Genomic DNA, 17,816 nt, shown 5'->3' with positions numbered 1-17,816 from the left:
CTTTTCTAAAGAGACTGACTACACATGCACTTTGCATTCCTGGACTCAAGCATTTCCATTGGCAGCCAAAACAGAAGAATGAAAATCCTGGACAAGTGGATTTTGTTAAAAGCTGAATATTTTATGAAACATGCCCCCATGACAGATTTCTCGCTGTTTTAAGACCATATTTTATATATGTTGTACTACAAAATGACCTATTAACCTTATTAGTTGAATTAACTGAATATTGTTTTTTTCCGCCTAGGGCAGTGGGACAAAAAATCATGTTACATAGCAGTTGTTTCTCAGATGGCCATTTTAAAAGCAGTTTAACTACTGTTATGCAGAACCAAATAACTTCCACACATTCATAACACTGGAAAACTGAAAATTCCGTACAGAGAAACTTAGTTATTCTGATAGCTTTCAAATTCAACAACTATATTTGTTGCTTTCTTTTTTTTCCTACTTAACTACCCGTGAAACCTATTCCAACACCTTCATTTTACATTGTGCTCCACTGTTAAGTTCCGTATTCTACCCTTTTTTTGTCCTAAATCTGGAGCAGTCTGCACACTTCCTTAGGTGCAATTTCACAAAAAACTAAGTAGCTTATCTTCTTATACCTTGCATCTCAAAGCCTTCTATACAGAAGGTACCTTACAGACAGTTGCACATTATCTAGATCTTTTAAGGTGTTGCACGAATTTCATATATTTTAAAACTATAAGCAAGTATCTAGTAATGGGGAAAAAAGTAACAGAACTATATTATAATAACAACAACAAAGAAGTATCTTTTTGTGAATGTCAGAAGAGCTTCCTGACAATGAGGTCTAGAAGTCTGCAAAATCATCTCCCAAGGGCACTACTGGAAGCTCAAACACTTAAGAGGACAGAATCCACACTGGAAAAACACCAGTGGATGTAGGAAACAATCTCCTACTGGCAGATGAACAGTTGGATGATCTAATAGAGATGAAAAAGACCTATGATTCAATTTTCCAAGGCTTTTCTAAGTGTTTCACAGATGGTGAAAGTAGGACATGTTGGTTACGTGACACGCTTACTGTCACATAGTTGGTTGTTTGTCTCTTTAGTATTTAAATGAAGCAACTTGTTTCAGAGGGGAAGCAGGTGAACTTCAGGAATCCTTACATGAGAATGTCAAACTTTTAATTTTTATATGACAATATTGCAGAATTCCAAAAACACCGTAGAATCATGGATAATAATGAATGAATTACACTTTGGAATGTGAAGTCATGAATGCCTTCCTGAAATGCCTAGGATACAGAATGAGGCCAAGAACCTCCTTTTAAGGCTTAAATTCCAGAATTTAAAAATCATCTCCTTCACTTGTCTTAGACTTCAAGCATTTTTGAGTTACATATCCTTCAGCAGCACCCTGGTTTTGTAAAAGCAGCCATGTGAGTCAAATTATTATAATGAGTAGACCTTTATTCTGTGTCTATTAATGGCAAGCAGTAGACAAAAAAACCAGAAAAAGGATATAAATATCTTTTCCTCAGCACAGTTTTCTCAACTTTGAGAAGCACATAGCTCAAGAACTCATGACTCAAAACCTTTGTACTGAGTATCTATAATGAAATCCTGTTTCACCAATTATGTTAAGGGATGTTATAAGTGGCTGCCACTTCCCATATCTCTGAGACCAGCCCAGGGATTCCTCCTGCCCTGCTGGTGCAGCCCAGCCGGCTGCATACGGAGACCTGGAGGTGTCTGTCCCAAGTTGATACATGTAGCAGTTGCTTTCTTATTGACAGGTTCAATCAGTAGTGAAGCTCAGTTATGCAGCACGAAGGACTCTCAGGACTCACAGGACTCACATGAATTTAAGCACAGCCAGCCAAGACCTCTTCCTCCTTTTTGCCTGATCAGGACTGAAACTCACTATTGACAATACGCTGCTCCCCACCCCTTCAAATGCACAAACACATGAGCATTCTTGGATCCCTCAGTATCTGCACAGTTTATCCTTCTGTCCATCTAAAACCCCTCTGCCTGGGTCCATAGCTCTTTCCATCCATCCAGAACTCTTGTATCCCTCTCATGGGCCTCCTACTTGCTGTCTGGCAGCAAGTCACTAACAGGCAGATGCAGGCACTCACACTCATCTCACAGGCAGCCCACGCCCACAGGTTCCTCCCAAACAAACAAACACCAGGCCCTCTACCCACTTGATACCCCTTTCAGACCATAGAATCATAGAAACATGGAATGATTTGGACTGGAAAGGACCTTAAGGATCATCAATTTCCAACCTCACCATCAGGTGCAGGGACACCTTCCACTAAACCAGGTTGCTCAGGGCCCCATCCAATCTGGCACTGAACACTTCCAGGAATGGGGCATCTACAGCTTCACAGGGCAACCTGCTCCAGTGCCTCACCACCCTCAGCATAAAGAATTTCTTCCTAATATATCCAATCCTAACCTACTCTCAGTTTAAAGCTATTACCCCGTCCTATCATTACATACCCTTGTAAGAAGTCCCTTTCCCACTCACTGCTGAGGTGAGTGGGAAACCAGTTTGAGGTTTGTTAGCGCATTACACATGCCAAAGAGGCACACATGCGAGGTCAAAGCACATGAACGTAAGACATTCTGCCTGCCCCTGTCAGCAGCAGGCACCAGGCACACAGTCTGTGACCTGTATCCCGGTCCAGATGTTGTGCTAAGAGCCTAACTTGCCTTCTTCCACCAGTTCTCCCAGTAGCTGCCACCTCTCCTTACAGTACTCACACAAAGGGGACAAAGAAGCGAAATTACACAGTTAAGATTTATAAAATGACAGACTATGGTGATCAGTCACAGTGCTTGGTCAAGCAAGTCTATGACTAGCACTGGTTGGGACTGGCCCCTTCTGATACTTATTCCCACTTACGCCCCCTAAGCATTGCTCAGTTAAGTTTTGTACATCCACAGGTCCTCCCATACTCACAATCCTCATGTTCATATCGTTCTCCCTTCTTATCACTTACAAAGTCCAGGCTGGCCTTCCCCAAAGCAGTATCAGTAGTTTATTAATGACCCATTACTTAGTGACTGGAGACTTTGTCCCTGCCTCTGTTTATCCCTTGACTACCAGCCTATTGCTCTCCATGTTTTTGTTCATCCCTTCCCCCTTCACTTTTGTCGTGGTTTGAGACCCCTAAAATCCCATTCCCGAGTCCAAGCCCCCCTCCCACATCTCACCCCAGTGTGAGATGGGTTTTCCAGACACAACACAAGACTCAATATGGGGGGAAGGGAATTATATTACAATCACTACACAAATAAATATTATAATACAGTATATACATAATCTTAACTATCCCTCTCCTATGCTAAATCAGTATTTACATTGGACTTCAATAAAAGTTCAGAAGGGAAGAAGGAAAAGATCCTTTCCACTTATGAGCAGCAGTGTCTCTCTTCTTCCATGCAGCAGCTGTAGCTGGACCTCTTTCCATTACACACGAGGGGGGTCTCCAAGCCTCTCTTGGCCCTTTGACTCCAATCGAAGGTCTCTCTCTTCCGTGGACTGCAATAGCCGGGACAGGCTCGCTTCACCATGTCATATCACAAAGCGCAGGGGTCTTCGCGACAGTCCCTTTCCTCAAGGGGATTCACCCCTGAGTCAGAACGTCTCGGGCAGCTTTCAGCTGAAAGTCCTTGCCTCAAGCGTTCCATCAGAGCTACTTTGCTCTGTCTCAGTTGCCAGCTTGGCAGCAGCAGTGGGGGGGCAAGGCCCTCCTCCACATTCCATCCGGCCGTCCCAGTCCAGCTCCGGGAGGTCTTTGAGCTTCTTAAGCTCTTCTCTCCAGTGCTGCTGCATTGCAAGACACCCCTCAAGTAGGGGTCCATCGCCTCCTCCTAGGAGGTCTCAGAGGGGTTTTGGGGGAATTGGTTCAGTTCTTACCCCAAAACTCTGTCTGTAGAGCTTAGTTCTCTCTCTCTCTCTCTCTCTCTCTCTCTCTCCATTAGACATCTCTGTGTCTTCCTGCTTGGCTGCAGGCCGGTTTTGCTCCTGCTTCTTATCTCTTGGCTTTCTGCCACAATTCTTCATTCACTGCTGCTCCACTGCTGCTTTTCAGTATCTCTGGCTGTCTACTCACAGGAAGGAAACTTCCCCCAGCTCTCAGCTACAGAACCCGGCCCAGTTTAGCACTGTTCCAAGTTCTTGCAGCCCCATCTGGGGGGCTGGGGGGCCGTGACCCCCCAGTGGGGCTCCTGCCCCTTCTCCTCGTGGCTTCACAACATGGCCACTCTCTTCCAACAACTACATCATCCTTCTTTTCTGGTCTGGGGTGATATGTTTAAATTTTGCAGGAGCGCTGATTGGGTCAACACCAAGTGACACCACCCCCTCAGGGGTTACCATTTTTATAACTCCAGGGGGAAAAAACACTTTTTTTCCCCGCCACAACTTTCTATCTCCTTAGCACTGAGAAGGTCCACTACTGGAGGTTCGTAACGGAAAACACTCACTGCTTTCCATACACCCTTTACAGATTACAGCTGTTTTCTGAGATCATGTTATTGCTTTGTGTCATAAGCTCCTGTGCCAGTAGGTTTCCAAAACTGATGAGGTGTTATGTTCCAAGTGAACAAGGAATACAAAAGAGGGAACAAGATAAAATGCTATTTTATGAGGCATCCGATCCACAGTAATCCCAGATTAGGGAAATACAGACAAAACCCCCCTATGCACACGCTCTTTCTCCTTCAAAATAATCTCTGATAAATGTTTTAAACAACTTCCAAATATCTGAAAAAAAAACCCAAAAAAACAACCCAAAGCCTTAAAAGGAAGATGTTGACCTACTGAACTGCCTGCTGAAGAATGATAAAAAACTATCGGGATCAACAGACCCTTCTCCCCTGCAGGCTGACTACGTTTTCTCTTGTGGGAGAGACAATTACAAGAGAGACAATTACAAGAGGTAATACACTGCCAGCACTAATGGCATCAGTGCTATTGCTGGCAAATGCAGACCTGCTGATGGATAGCAGGTAGTAAGCAACAACGCAAGAGATTGTTTTCTTTTACTAACAGACTGCACCCCTATCTCAATTTCTGTCATAAAACCCTTTAAGAGACAGGGACATGAGCAAGGGAAGACTCTCTGCAGGCTGACATACATGACACAAAGCACAGTGGTGTAGCTCTCTGTCCCGGTGCCTGAGCTGAGCCAAAAGCAGACACAGTAGTAACCAAGATGAGACTGGAAGTAGGTGGCAAAAGTGACAGAGTTGCAGCAGCAGGACCAGCCTGACTCAATTTTTCAACAATTTTCACAATGTGGGGACTGAGGCTCCTCCAGGTGTTCACTCCAGCAGGCACTGGAGGGTCAAGAACTGACCCATCAGTCAGCCCGTTGGATCCCATCAGGGCTGCAGGCAGATGACCAGGCCTTACCCTGAGATTAAGCTTAATTGCACAGGACGTGCAAAACTACTGGACATAAGAAAACTGCTGGTTTATGCAACACATAATGCAAGAAGCTGAAGAGTGGATGGATTTTACTGATCATCAGGGGAGAGTTACATGAGAAACAGATGAGCTTTGAGGAAAGGTGGTGTACAGGGCAGATTTCAGGAGTGGGACATCTTGCAAGGTACCAAGGTAACCGTAGTGGTACTAGCACACGGATTTGATATTGCCCACAAAGTTACACTGAAACACCAGATTTGTGTAAAAAGTAACAATGGGTGGGCAAAGACTGGCCTGTGTTGAGAAAATGAGTGCTGGGGCACAGGAAGGGGCAGCTGCAGGGCAGCCATTCTGCTCTGAACTGAACAACCAGAGGAGCAAGCTCGCCCCAGAACTCACAGAAACTTAGTTATTATTAAAAAAAGTCCAAACTTTGCAGTTCTATCTTACACAGAAAGACAAGACTATATTGAAGAGAAGAATGTCAAGCATAAATGGCATATGAAAATACGATTTCATGCTTATATTGATTGTAGTAGCTTCAGACAATACTTTAACCAAATGATACTGAGGAAGATAAACGTTCTAACTGAAAAGGCATGGAAATGCAATTTATTGAATAGCCTTTGGAAGACAGCAAGGACAAAAAACCCACTGTCAGATGAGGCTTCAACACATCTCAGAAATGCAAGATTTTTCACATACAATGTATTCCCAGCTATGCTGTCTCAGGCAGTTTTAGATGACTCAGAAAAAAACCAGTCTGCCAGTAGTGGCCTGTGGAAGCAATTTAGGAGCCCTCACACTATTAAAAACTACACGGTTTCAATTTTGTTTTGACTAGTATTTTTCTTTTACCTCTACATGCAATTTAATAATTTTCCTCATTATTTTTTTACCTTTTCTTAGCTGTACAAGATTTAAGCCTTCCCTTATGAAATGATGATTTTTATGTTAAAATGGAGAGATTTCTACAAAAAAAAATTAATAGAATTAGGGTATACAAATAGATAACAGAACACCCTTACCAAAAGTCAAATATTTCTGGTGAAATCTCAACTGTAGTTTGTTACCCATTACTACACTTTCAACTTTTTAAACATTAACCTCATTTTTACCCTTAAACATGTGTTTGAGACTACTTTCTCACAAGGTTTTTTGTGTTTTTCGACAGCATTCAGTCTCATTTTGTTGCTTTCTGTCATTTTTCTAGGTCCCTTGGTGAGGAGAAAGATATAGGAGAAAAAAAACAAACCTCATTTCAGAACAGGTTATCAGCTTCTTTTTTTCTACAATTTAATCCCTGCATGGTTTCCTGTCATCAACACCAGTTTGTTCCCCTAAGTCTGTAAAAGTTCAGTATTTTAGTCATTCAGAACAAAAGCAGTCTTAGATTCAAGAGTAAATACTACCATTGTTAAAGTACACAAAAATCGTTCATTTACAACATAGCGAAATAAATCAGCCGTGGTTCACCTGAAAGCTTACATGCTTTCCAAAAAGAAACTAAATCAATTATAAGAGTAGAAATTTGTTTCAGTTATGGAGCCCTGTTTTCAGGAAATGCAGTACTCTTAATTGATTATATCAAACTGATTGTAAAGAAAAAGTGCAATTTTTTCCCCTGAGTTTACAAACCCATATCCTTTGTCAGTAACGGTGACCTAAATATATACACAAGAATTTCTACAGATATAAGTCACACTAGTGGACCACCATATCAAAGTAAATAGCATTCTGCCTGTACAAAAAGTAAAATAAAAACACCCCAAGACATATCTCGCCAAGCTCCAATTTCAGCACATGTGAGAGCAAGATGAATAGCAATGTTGCGTGGAGAATCTGGATAAAATTAATAAACAGAATAATAGTACAGAAAATTTAAACTGGTAAGTAAAATCTGACCTTGTCAAGTGTGGCTTAAGCTTATTAGCAAGTTTATTAAATAGATCACTGCTACACTGCCATATCTGCTTTATTACAAAATCACTATGTAATTTTATCAACAGACAAAACTAAGCACTTTCAAGTAGCTGGTTGCCTTCCTGCCTCTCAAGCTCCCTTTTGAGTAACTGAATGTCTTGAACTTTATCTAGTACAGAGTAAAAATTTGAAGGTACATGAGCTCTGCAAGTATTTTCTGCATTTGCTCTGATTTTTTAACTATGACTTTAAAAATAGGAATAAAATGAGAGGCAGTATCTGTCTTGGTAATATCACACAGAAGAGAAGTCTCATTCTAGACAAAGAGCCTGCAGTCTTCCTTACTCCTGGAAATTTCATCTTTCATTTGGCTTTAGTTTTTTCCTCAATGGAATCCAGGCAATCCAGGTCACTCTCATCTTTATCCATCACCTTTAAATTACATAAAAGCCTTCCAGAGAGGTCTACTGATTTGTCTCAAATTCCTCTAACTGTAACCTGATGATAAGTAAACTCAGAACACTGTATTTGCTACTCATTTGTGACTGCACCTTCTGCAGTAACGCGTTTAACACCTGAAGACTCAGACTTTTGTTTTAATGATTTCCTGCTTTGTTGACTGTAACAAATAATCCCCCAAAATAATTTATCTCCTCTGGCTGAATGACAACATGAGAACACCCAAAGGATGCAATTGCACCATTTATTTCACTTAGTGCTAAGAAATAGATTGGATAATCTTTAAGATGTTTCATTCATTGCATTTCAGCAATTCCAAAACCACCCGCCACTGCCTCCTGTTGCAGCAGACACATCTGTGGATGTGAAAGCATTACACCACATTTACCAAGAGTTTCAGGTTACTGCTAAGGAAGACTGAGGTTTTCAACCCACAGGTGAGAATCCAGCAAGCGCCGGTAACAGTCTCGTCAGAGGTAGATTGATTTGATAGGAAATCCAGGATAGTGCTGTTGAGGCCATCCCTGTCATAAGTCTGAACATGACTGATGCCCAGAAAATTATGAAAGTATAGAAGACTGCCAAGCCACTCATCCTGAATACTATTGCCCTTCATGAATCAAGTAAGTATCTGGATATCTCCATGCTAGAAACTTTCCTGTTTTTTTTAAATTTTATTTTATTTTAACAGTCATTTGGAAAAAACCTGCAGCCACCCATCCTGGATTCATCAGCTCACTCACTGGCTTATGCAGCTGAAATAGGGATTTATTCTTGGAGTTCTTGGGTGAATCACACTTGGGGCTCAGGGCAGAGGATGTGCTGAGAAACTTCAGCACCTCTCAGTTTCCACAATCCACTCATACCACATAGAGAAGGGCCTTGCTTTGCCTAGTAAGCCACACTCAGTTCATGCTGGATTTAAATAAAATGTAATTAAACATTGCTTTTAGTACTCAAAAAAGACACAGAAGCATGTATAAAATCCTTAGGCAAAGAAATAAAAGACAAGATATGCATAATCTACACAAAGGTTAAAAAATTCTCTGCCTCACTCAGGTTGATTTGCCATTTTTCCTGGCAAGACGACACTTAGGATTTTCAATGTTTGTGCATATTTGTGCCAGAGCCTACACCTTTCAGATAGAAAAAATGAAGGAGTCTATTTTTGGGAGCTATTGTAATGGTTTCTTTGGTGATTCACTGGCATAAATTCTTGCTTTTTAAATTACAGATAGACACAAAATCTATGTGGTGCTAACAAGTAAATCTTTCTAGAAAACACAGTACTCTGCTGGGTGGTAAAGGAGACCATGAAAGACAGTAACTAACCACTGTAGGGTGAATGTGTGTAGGAAGATGGGATTCCAATTCCTTTTTATCTCATATGATGTAATATTCTGAGAAAGTAAAGACTGTGTGTTGAGATGTAGAGCGCACACAAAATTAATATAAACAAATCAGCATATCATTAATGTATTCTTTACTGTAAGAAAATTACATGTCACATTACAATGGAGGCAGAAATGTCTTTCCAACTAGCAATGTTCTGCATGTTGTGGGAACTTCTCACTATTGAACTGTTTCCATTTTATGAGTCTTAGAAATATTTACTAATATTTTTTGAATAAATACTATTTCAGAACTTTGCACATATTCGGGAACAAAATCTTCTTTTAATAAATGATTTCAAGAAGTTAAATCTTTCCTAAGCTTACACTCAGTGTACCAAGTCTGATAAAAGTTCAAAGACATGCGGATGTACAGATTTAGCTTTCTATGGCAGTCAAGTTTTATTGTAAATACCTGTGTCATAAAGGAACAGACAACTACAGGAAAGCAACACCACAATAAAAAAAAAGATTCCATGGGCTATTTTTTTTTTCCCATCAGCCTATCCAACAAAGTTTTCCCCGGCAACCTGACTGGATGACTTGATTCTGTACCACCACATACTGAAACGAGAGGTTTTATCCAGTAGAAATGAAGACATTATCTCTCTAATTGAAGACAAGTTAAGTGAATTATAATTTAAATACATTCCCCTGTATCATTAGGTTTAAGATTATTATGATGTTCTACAGTAATTATAGTATTTTTTTTAAATATAGGATCTCTCTCTTAAAAAAAATCTTCCTTAAAATCATTCATTTTCAATGTTGTTGGATTAATAGCAACCTGGTAAGGAACACTACAAAATAGATAAAGAAAAAATGGTAAAATTTAATTCTTATTTTAAAATAACCAAAGGCATCACCAGAGGGAATTACCAGAACAGAACTTCCCCAAAAAAATCAAAAGCTTGAGAACCATCTCACTTTAGATGAAATATGGGGTGTTTGATTTTGATGGGAGTTAACTTTTATTAACCTGTTAAAAAAGAAAAAAAAAGAACACTCTAAAATTACAGTTAATCATTAGGAATGCAAGAATGTACTTCAAGTGGAACTTGTCTCGCAATTGTTCTTTTTGTAAACTACACTGGTGTCAGGTTTTTGCTGGCATCAATTTTAAACATTACTAAATGTCTACAGTATTGCTGTCTCAGTTTAGATCCAAGTGAAATTCAGTGTCAACCTGTGAGTTTTCATCCAGTAAGTTTGACACTACAAAATTTTATCGTTTTCTGGTTTTATTGTTCTCTGGAAAATTAAAGTTATTAAAATACTCACGTAGCAAAACTACACAATATTTCTATAAATATAGTTTTGTCCAAATGGGTACCTTCTTCTAGCTAAATACCCTCATTCTGCTATGCTGCATAACCTCTTTTAAAAGCAGAGCAGGCAGCTGAGGGAAAGCCTATTTATTCATGCTTTAAAACCAAACAAAATGAACAAAAACAACTCCCCAAAAGAAGACTTAACATGGCTAGTTGCTTAAGCTGTTGTAAAATACCCAAACTTTATTTGGCAAGTATAGGCTGCTCTTTGCTGCCACGTTTATAAACTAATTTAATATTTCAAGAGGTATGCAAGTCAAATGCCAGCAATTACATCAGTCTACCGAGATGAACACTGTGAACTTGCCATTTTATTTAGTCAATTAGATTAAATGAATTGTTTCATTTTGGAGGTTTACATCTGATTCAGTAGTCACATTCAGGGAGCAAACAGTCACTGTTTTCAGCACAGTATACAAAAACAGCAAGTCTGCAAATCTTGTGACAATTTCAGAAGTAAAAGGTATTATGAAAGTTAACTACAATTACAAGCATATAAAAGAAAAGTTACAAAAAAGGAAAAAAACAAGCTTAAAGTACAGCAAGCATGATGATGCCAAAACTATTGTGATTTAAATATTCTTTTTTCTTCAAACATCTTTTAGTTCTGAATGTTAATGTTCACTTGGACTGTAATGCAATCTGCAAATTCACTCTGAACTGACAATTTGTTCCACAATGCTTTTCTAATATTAAAATAACAACCACATGCAATTTTAGGGTTAATATATTTCCAAGCAGCTCTACGTTGGCTAGAACTGCCTTCGGTTTTGAATTACTATCCCTGGTATTCACCACGGCTGCCAACACTGCTGCTGGCTGCCAGATGATCTGCTTTTGTGAAAACTACGGGAAAGCAGCGGCACCTGCCAGGAGAGGGCGTGAGGCATGCCTGGCACAAGGCACTGCTGTCTCCTGTCCTCTCCTCTCCCACCCCGCAGGAGCATCAGCCAGCTACCAAGGCAGCCAGGGAAGGGACGTGCTGTATTACCACAACATTCTCAAAGAACATGATGGTGGCTGACAAATGGGTGCAATCCACCTAATAATCCCCACCCGCTAGATTCTAGATTGAAATAGATGAGGAAACAGAAATGAAGACAGAAGAACCTGGAGAAAGAAATGCAGGGTGAGGTGGAAGAGCATGAATTTATAGACCCATATACACAACCCCTTTGTCTGCTTCCAGAAGGCATAAATGAAAGAGTTTAAAGATTAGACACAATGCAGAAAGAAAGAACTTCCTATTTCCATTCCTTTTCCCAGTATGCACTATCTCCAGGAAAACTACTCCTCCTCCAGACTTTTCTTCAAGAGGCATGGGGAAGAAAATAAAATACTTTTTGTCATTTCCTAGAGATCCTGAAACTTCAGCAAGGTAAACCTGTCACCTGATTTGCCAAGGTGAAGGATAAAGGTAGAAAGAAGAGATCTGTTAACAAAATGTGAAACAAAGAATTTTGCTTTTAGCATCTCCAGATTTTCAAATTGGTTGTTAAAAGCTCCTGAACAAAATATTGGTATGCAAACTGCAAAAGATTTATCCATGACAAACACATGTACTGTGTAAAACTCCAACATCAGTAGTTCACCTTGTATCCTAGGGAATCCTATTCCAATTTTGTTACACCTTCTATGCCATATTTTATTATCCTTGACACCTTTTTACATACACAAAGATGATTTATGCAGTATACGGTAAAATGATTGATTTTAATAGGAACAGACTGTCTTCTGTCTGAAGACAAGAGCAATATAGCATTTTCACAGATTTTTATGGTAACTGCTACATCCACTTCCTAGTACCTATTGGTAGTAGCCAATTTTGATCCAGTGAAAATGAACTACTGGAAATCTAATACTTACCTTAACCTTACCTAACCAGCACCACCACCAAAATATTATTTTACATTTATTGCCATTGAATTTCTTTAGTCATCTCATTGCCCAGTTAGTCAGTTTTGTAATATTATTCTGTAGTGTTTTTGTGTTAGTATCTTCAATATCCTGAAATTTTGGAATCACCAAGCTCTGTCATTCATTCTCTTTTTCTGAATCATTTCCAGCACTGATCTGCACAAAACTCCACTGTTAGCTTTCCAACACTATGAAAGCCAAGCATCTATTCCTCTCTTCACTTACTATGTTTAATTCTATGACTAAGAGAAAAAAACTTATATTCATGAACAGCTTTTAAAAAAGAAAAACCAAAACAAAACCACAAAAAAACCACTGGAGGCTTTGGTGAAAGCTGGACAATTGCTTTTTTTTAAAAAAAATTTAAAACAATATACAGACTCAATCAGCAACATCCACTGTGTATTTACTCCTTCAAAGAACTCCCACTGATTTGCAAGGCATGACTTTCATCTCCTAAAGGTACAATTATTCTGCCTTATCCTATTCATCCACGTATTCACTAAGCTCATACTTTAATAAAAGTGCCAATGAGTCTATCCAGCACTGAAGTCATGTTTACATTGCTATTACATTCCCAGAACAGACTTTATATTTTATTTAAGCAGGAGGCAGCCATGGGGGAAATAAGATTCTACACACAAAAGCATCAATTGGAATAAGGAGTAATAGCAGCTGCAGTCACAATTCTGAACTAATTAGTTTCCAAGTGACTATAAAGATACTTACAGTAGATCTCCGATTTCTTCCCCCCCTCCCACAACCCCTTCAATTAGAAGAAATAAAACCTTTACCACAATATTAAAGATGAGTTTCTTTTAAATCTGTGAAGAATGAAAGATCTATTTTCTGTGGGAATTTTCTTCAGGAGAAAGAAGATTAAAAAGGACAGTTGATTAAGGATATTGAGACAGTCTAATATTGATCCACCATACAAAGTGTTTACTATTTACTGGAGATATTCTTCTTAACTTCTCCAGAATAAATTAAATACAGAGACCAGCTATTATACAGCAAGAAATTAATTAGAATTGCTTCAGAGATCTCACAAGGATCATCTTATCTGGCAACTACTATTACACCTCAGCATGGGATGGTCAAAATATAAATGAAAGGCATGTAGTACTAACAGAAACATTCTGTTTCAGGTTCTCATGAATTACAGAGAAGGTTAGGAAAAAGGCCCAAGCTGATGCAGTAAAGTGAAATACATGTTGAGCTGATGAAAGACATCAACAAAAAAACCCCCCTATTTTTAATACGCATAAATATTTTCAAAATGAGTGCAAAAACATGATCACACTTCCGTCACTTGACAGAATAATAATAAGGTTTTGGTTTGCTGTCACTGTTCCATTTTCACATACACTAAGGCATATGGATTGCATTTTTTTTTTTTACTACAGCAAAGTTGCCTCTTTATTAAAATAAACAACAAAAATACTTAAGTAGAATTCAGAAAGGAGATGAAGTTTCATCTGCAAGCCATATTTCTTTAAAAAGTGAAAATAACTTATTCTGCATCCTTACCAAAAAAAAATAAGATAGTAAAATTCTTAGGCAAGACTTGATAGGAAAAAGCTTCATCTGCAAACCATACTTTTAAGATAGTTGACAACATGTACTTAGAATCTACTTTAATACTTTCCTTAAGTTGTCTCAAATCCAACAAAAAGCTGCCTTTGTGACCTGTTTTCACTTTGTAACTAGGAATCTAACACATATGAAAGAAAACACATGATAACTGCTTCTATTTAAGCATCTTGTCAACAATAAAGTCTTCAAAAATGAAGCTGATATTTTTACCGATTTTTATATTTAAGAAGCACGGCCCTTTTTTTTTTTTTAATGCAATCCAGGGCAGTATTTTGGTGTAAAAAAATTAAAAATAATTCTGTTACCATAATGAAATAAAACAGTAGGAATGGCTGTCAGGTTATTTTCTCATTCCAAATAAAAATTGTACAGTACAAGATCCCACCCTTATTTTTCTTTCAGTTTTTCTTACAATTTTAAGTATTTTTATTCTTGCTACCTAGGAAAAAATGTTTCATATTCTACAGCTTTCTTATGCTGGGATTGTTAAGATTGCTAATTTAAGATATTTTGACCCTGCCAGAGAAGCAACCAGGAGATGGACTGGGAAAAACAGTTAAGTATGGAGTTTCTCATTTTAGCATAAATATGAATGTAAGCAATGTATCAGTGAAAAGAACATGAAATTCTATGAAGATTAAGAATAGAACTCAGCCAGTGACTGAGTATACCAACCTGTCTTCTCACTATTTTAAGAATCATGTCAGAAAAAGGTGATAGGTAGGAATATTCAAGTAAAGCAGGTATACTGAAAAGACATTTATGTAGTTTCCTCATGAGCCAATCCTTCACCACTCTTACTAATCAATAAAAAAAGCATTAAATATCTCACCCTTTTCCATATCTCCACACTGAGCTGTGGACTCTTACTTTCCTTTAGCTTGACTTCTGTTCCCAGTATACCTAGAGAGTCCATTCCTGCAGAGCTTCACATTCCTCACTAGTTGAAAATCCAAGTTTTGTATTTTGTAACTCTGTGTGCATTCAGGCAGTGTCCCTACATTCCTCTCAGGCTGTCTGTTCCTGCTTCCACCTTTTGTGGACTTTATTTTCCTGTCTTGGCTCAGGAACACACTGTTTACCATGCCATCTTCTTCTGCCTTACATAAAGTGGTCTTTACATTGTGTTTCCTGAGCTTTCTACATCAGCCCTGACATAATCTGAGACAGCTGCTAAATGAATATTCAGACTTAGTTTAACAAAAATAATCCTCCTTGCTAGGGCATACATTACCTAGAAGAGCCACACAGTGCCACTGGCAAAGTATGCTCGTGCTGTTGACAGCACAAGCAGCAAATCTTAGTGTTACCTAACAGCACCTGACTTCTTGCACGTGTACACTCGAGCAATGTACCACTCAAAAGCCCCAGGCTTCCTGCAACACTGCAGAGAAATGCATCATGCATGGATAAAAAGTCAGACACTTGCAAAGCAACTGCTCCATTGAAGGAGGGCAGAATGACTTTGAGCTCTACCTCTTCTTCCTCCCCTGAAATGGGTCTGTCAGTGGCATCTGGCCTACCCCACTGTGAAAGCTGGATCACCCCTGCCTCCATCTTTTCATTGAGAAGCACCAAGGACTGTTCCTAAGCTCATTACACTAAAGCTTAAGAGCTTTCCATTACTCTTTCAAAAATCATTAGAGGTTAAAGATTCTATAAGATCAAGATGGAAGTCTGCTATCTATTATGAAAGAAAACATGCAAGACTGTTGTTGGAAACACATGCTAGCAGAAAGAAAAAGCAAAACTACAAAAAAGTGTATTAGTCCTCACTCTTATTTAAGACAATTTTACAACCAGATGTTAGCTGAAACCCAGGCTACAGAAGACGAAAGCATTAACCAAAAAAGAAAACACTACCAGTAGAAGAAAATGATGAAGCTTTTCAAAAAGGCCTGGAATTTCAGGATACAAAAATTCCACGCAAAAAGACTATTCTAAAAGAAAGACCTATCAAATTCCTTAAGGTGACGTACTATAAAAATAATCAGTAACCCAGTCCTGAGTAAAAGGCCCTTCTCACCCTTACCACTATTCCTTTCATGAAATTGGACGATTGCTGTCCCAAGGCCAAAGACTGTGAAAACATTCTTCAGACTGAAGCTCTACCTTTATAAAACAATTTGGCTTTCAAAACATTAATACTGGAGTTCACACTCAACTATACTTCAGTTTATACCTTGCTAAAATATAAAGTTGAGAGAAAATAACTTAAAGCATTATTTTTTCCTGTATCTCTCATACTAAACTCATTATTCTGTGATAAATATTGTGTTTAAGTGTATCAAAAAACCTGCATTGTATTAACTTATCTGTTCCTCCAGTGACAAACTTCAGGAGAGAGAACATGTCTTTCCAAGACATTTAACCATGGTTGCAAACAACTGCTGCTCATTCCTGAAAACTGGAAGATATTTTTCCTGCAAGCACTGCAAATTGCCTTTTGTCTATATTTCCTTAATGGGCATCCTCCAAATACAATACTGCTATAGCAACACCTGCCATAGTGCCAAGGTTTTCATTGTAAGATAAAGGCAAAAACTACTCCTAATTACATAATAAAGCAATGATAAAGTTATATCAAGACCTCATTTCAGCTAAAAAAATACAAACAATTCAAGACAAGCTACACATTGCTAAGAAATCATTACATCCACTATTTTTATGTAAAGAAGCTTTCAAAAATATCATGGCTAGGCTTTGCGAATGAAGATTTGGTATATATTTCAAAAATATAATAGCTTCCTAAATATGGTAAGAAGTATTCTGCCATGGATAATTAATCCATTTTGACTGGCTTGACAAACAAGTAAAGAAATTCCTGTAAGTATAGACAATTTTACATTTCAAAAAAGCAGTATCGTAGTAGAAGGACTAGAAAGGATCATATTGTTCTTTTTTCTCATCTTTCATGAATTGTTAAATGAATATTTTATATGGTTTTGGCAAAATGAAAGCTGAACTCAAAAAACAGTGTATTATTCCAATAGCTTTGAGAACTCCTGCAAACAATTAACCCAGTTCCTCCATCCACGTAGCTGGCTGGAATTTTTAACTGCTCTCATTTCTCACAATGTTTACTTCTGATTGTTGTGCTTGAGACATTTTTAATTGTATTTGCCAATTAAGTTATTTTTATTATCCAGTTCTAACAATGAAAATATAAAGAATAAAAAATTAAATGTCATTCCAACAATAATACAGCAATATATACTATTTGTAAATTCAAATAACAAAAAGTTTCTTAATACAGTTTTCAGCATATGCAGAACTGTGCATGTGTGACTGCGTATAACATATTAAAAAAAAGTAGATACACGAAGCATCTAATACTGTCCCACTCCCAGGAAATAGTGTATTTACAGTGAAATTACGTAAGCACTGCCTGTTTAGAATCTACTTGAGGACAGCAAAAAAGCATCCCCAAGAGCTAGTGATATGACAAGAGTTATCAAACAGCAAGCATTTTGTCTTTCCTATCATATCAGACCGTAGTTGATAAAGATCCAGAGCAGAAAGAGAACTTAAGATCTTGTAAATGAAAGTTCATATTTGTGTCTCATTCAGAAGGACAGTAGCTCTTTCACATGTCCTGCCAAGCTGCAGGCAGCCTCTAAGCATTGCACCATCAGGCAACTCATTTTTTCAGTTTTGATTTTCTTTCTACTTATAGCCGGTATGAAAGATAACAGCTGTTCACAAAATGGCAGCAGCCATAGTGAAACACTGTGTTAACCAAGAAACAGATTCCCTACGTAAATGAACCAGTACAAAA

The 17,816-nt window shown here is 38.3% G+C and overlaps 1 protein-coding gene across 2 annotated transcripts in view; it reads right to left on the bottom strand.

Moving 5' to 3' along the window:
• SRFBP1 (serum response factor binding protein 1) overlaps positions 1–17,816 on the bottom strand; it is a 71,886-nt gene that overhangs the window by 24,874 nt on the left and 29,196 nt on the right. The window lies entirely within an intron of this gene.

The sequence above is a fragment of the Neopelma chrysocephalum genome, unplaced genomic scaffold (genome assembly GCF_003984885.1).
Source record: "Neopelma chrysocephalum unplaced genomic scaffold, ASM398488v2 Primary Assembly neopelma1_96942, whole genome shotgun sequence".
Lineage (NCBI taxonomy): Eukaryota > Metazoa > Chordata > Aves > Passeriformes > Pipridae > Neopelma > Neopelma chrysocephalum.
This window is presented reverse-complemented; position numbering and strand designations above follow the sequence as displayed.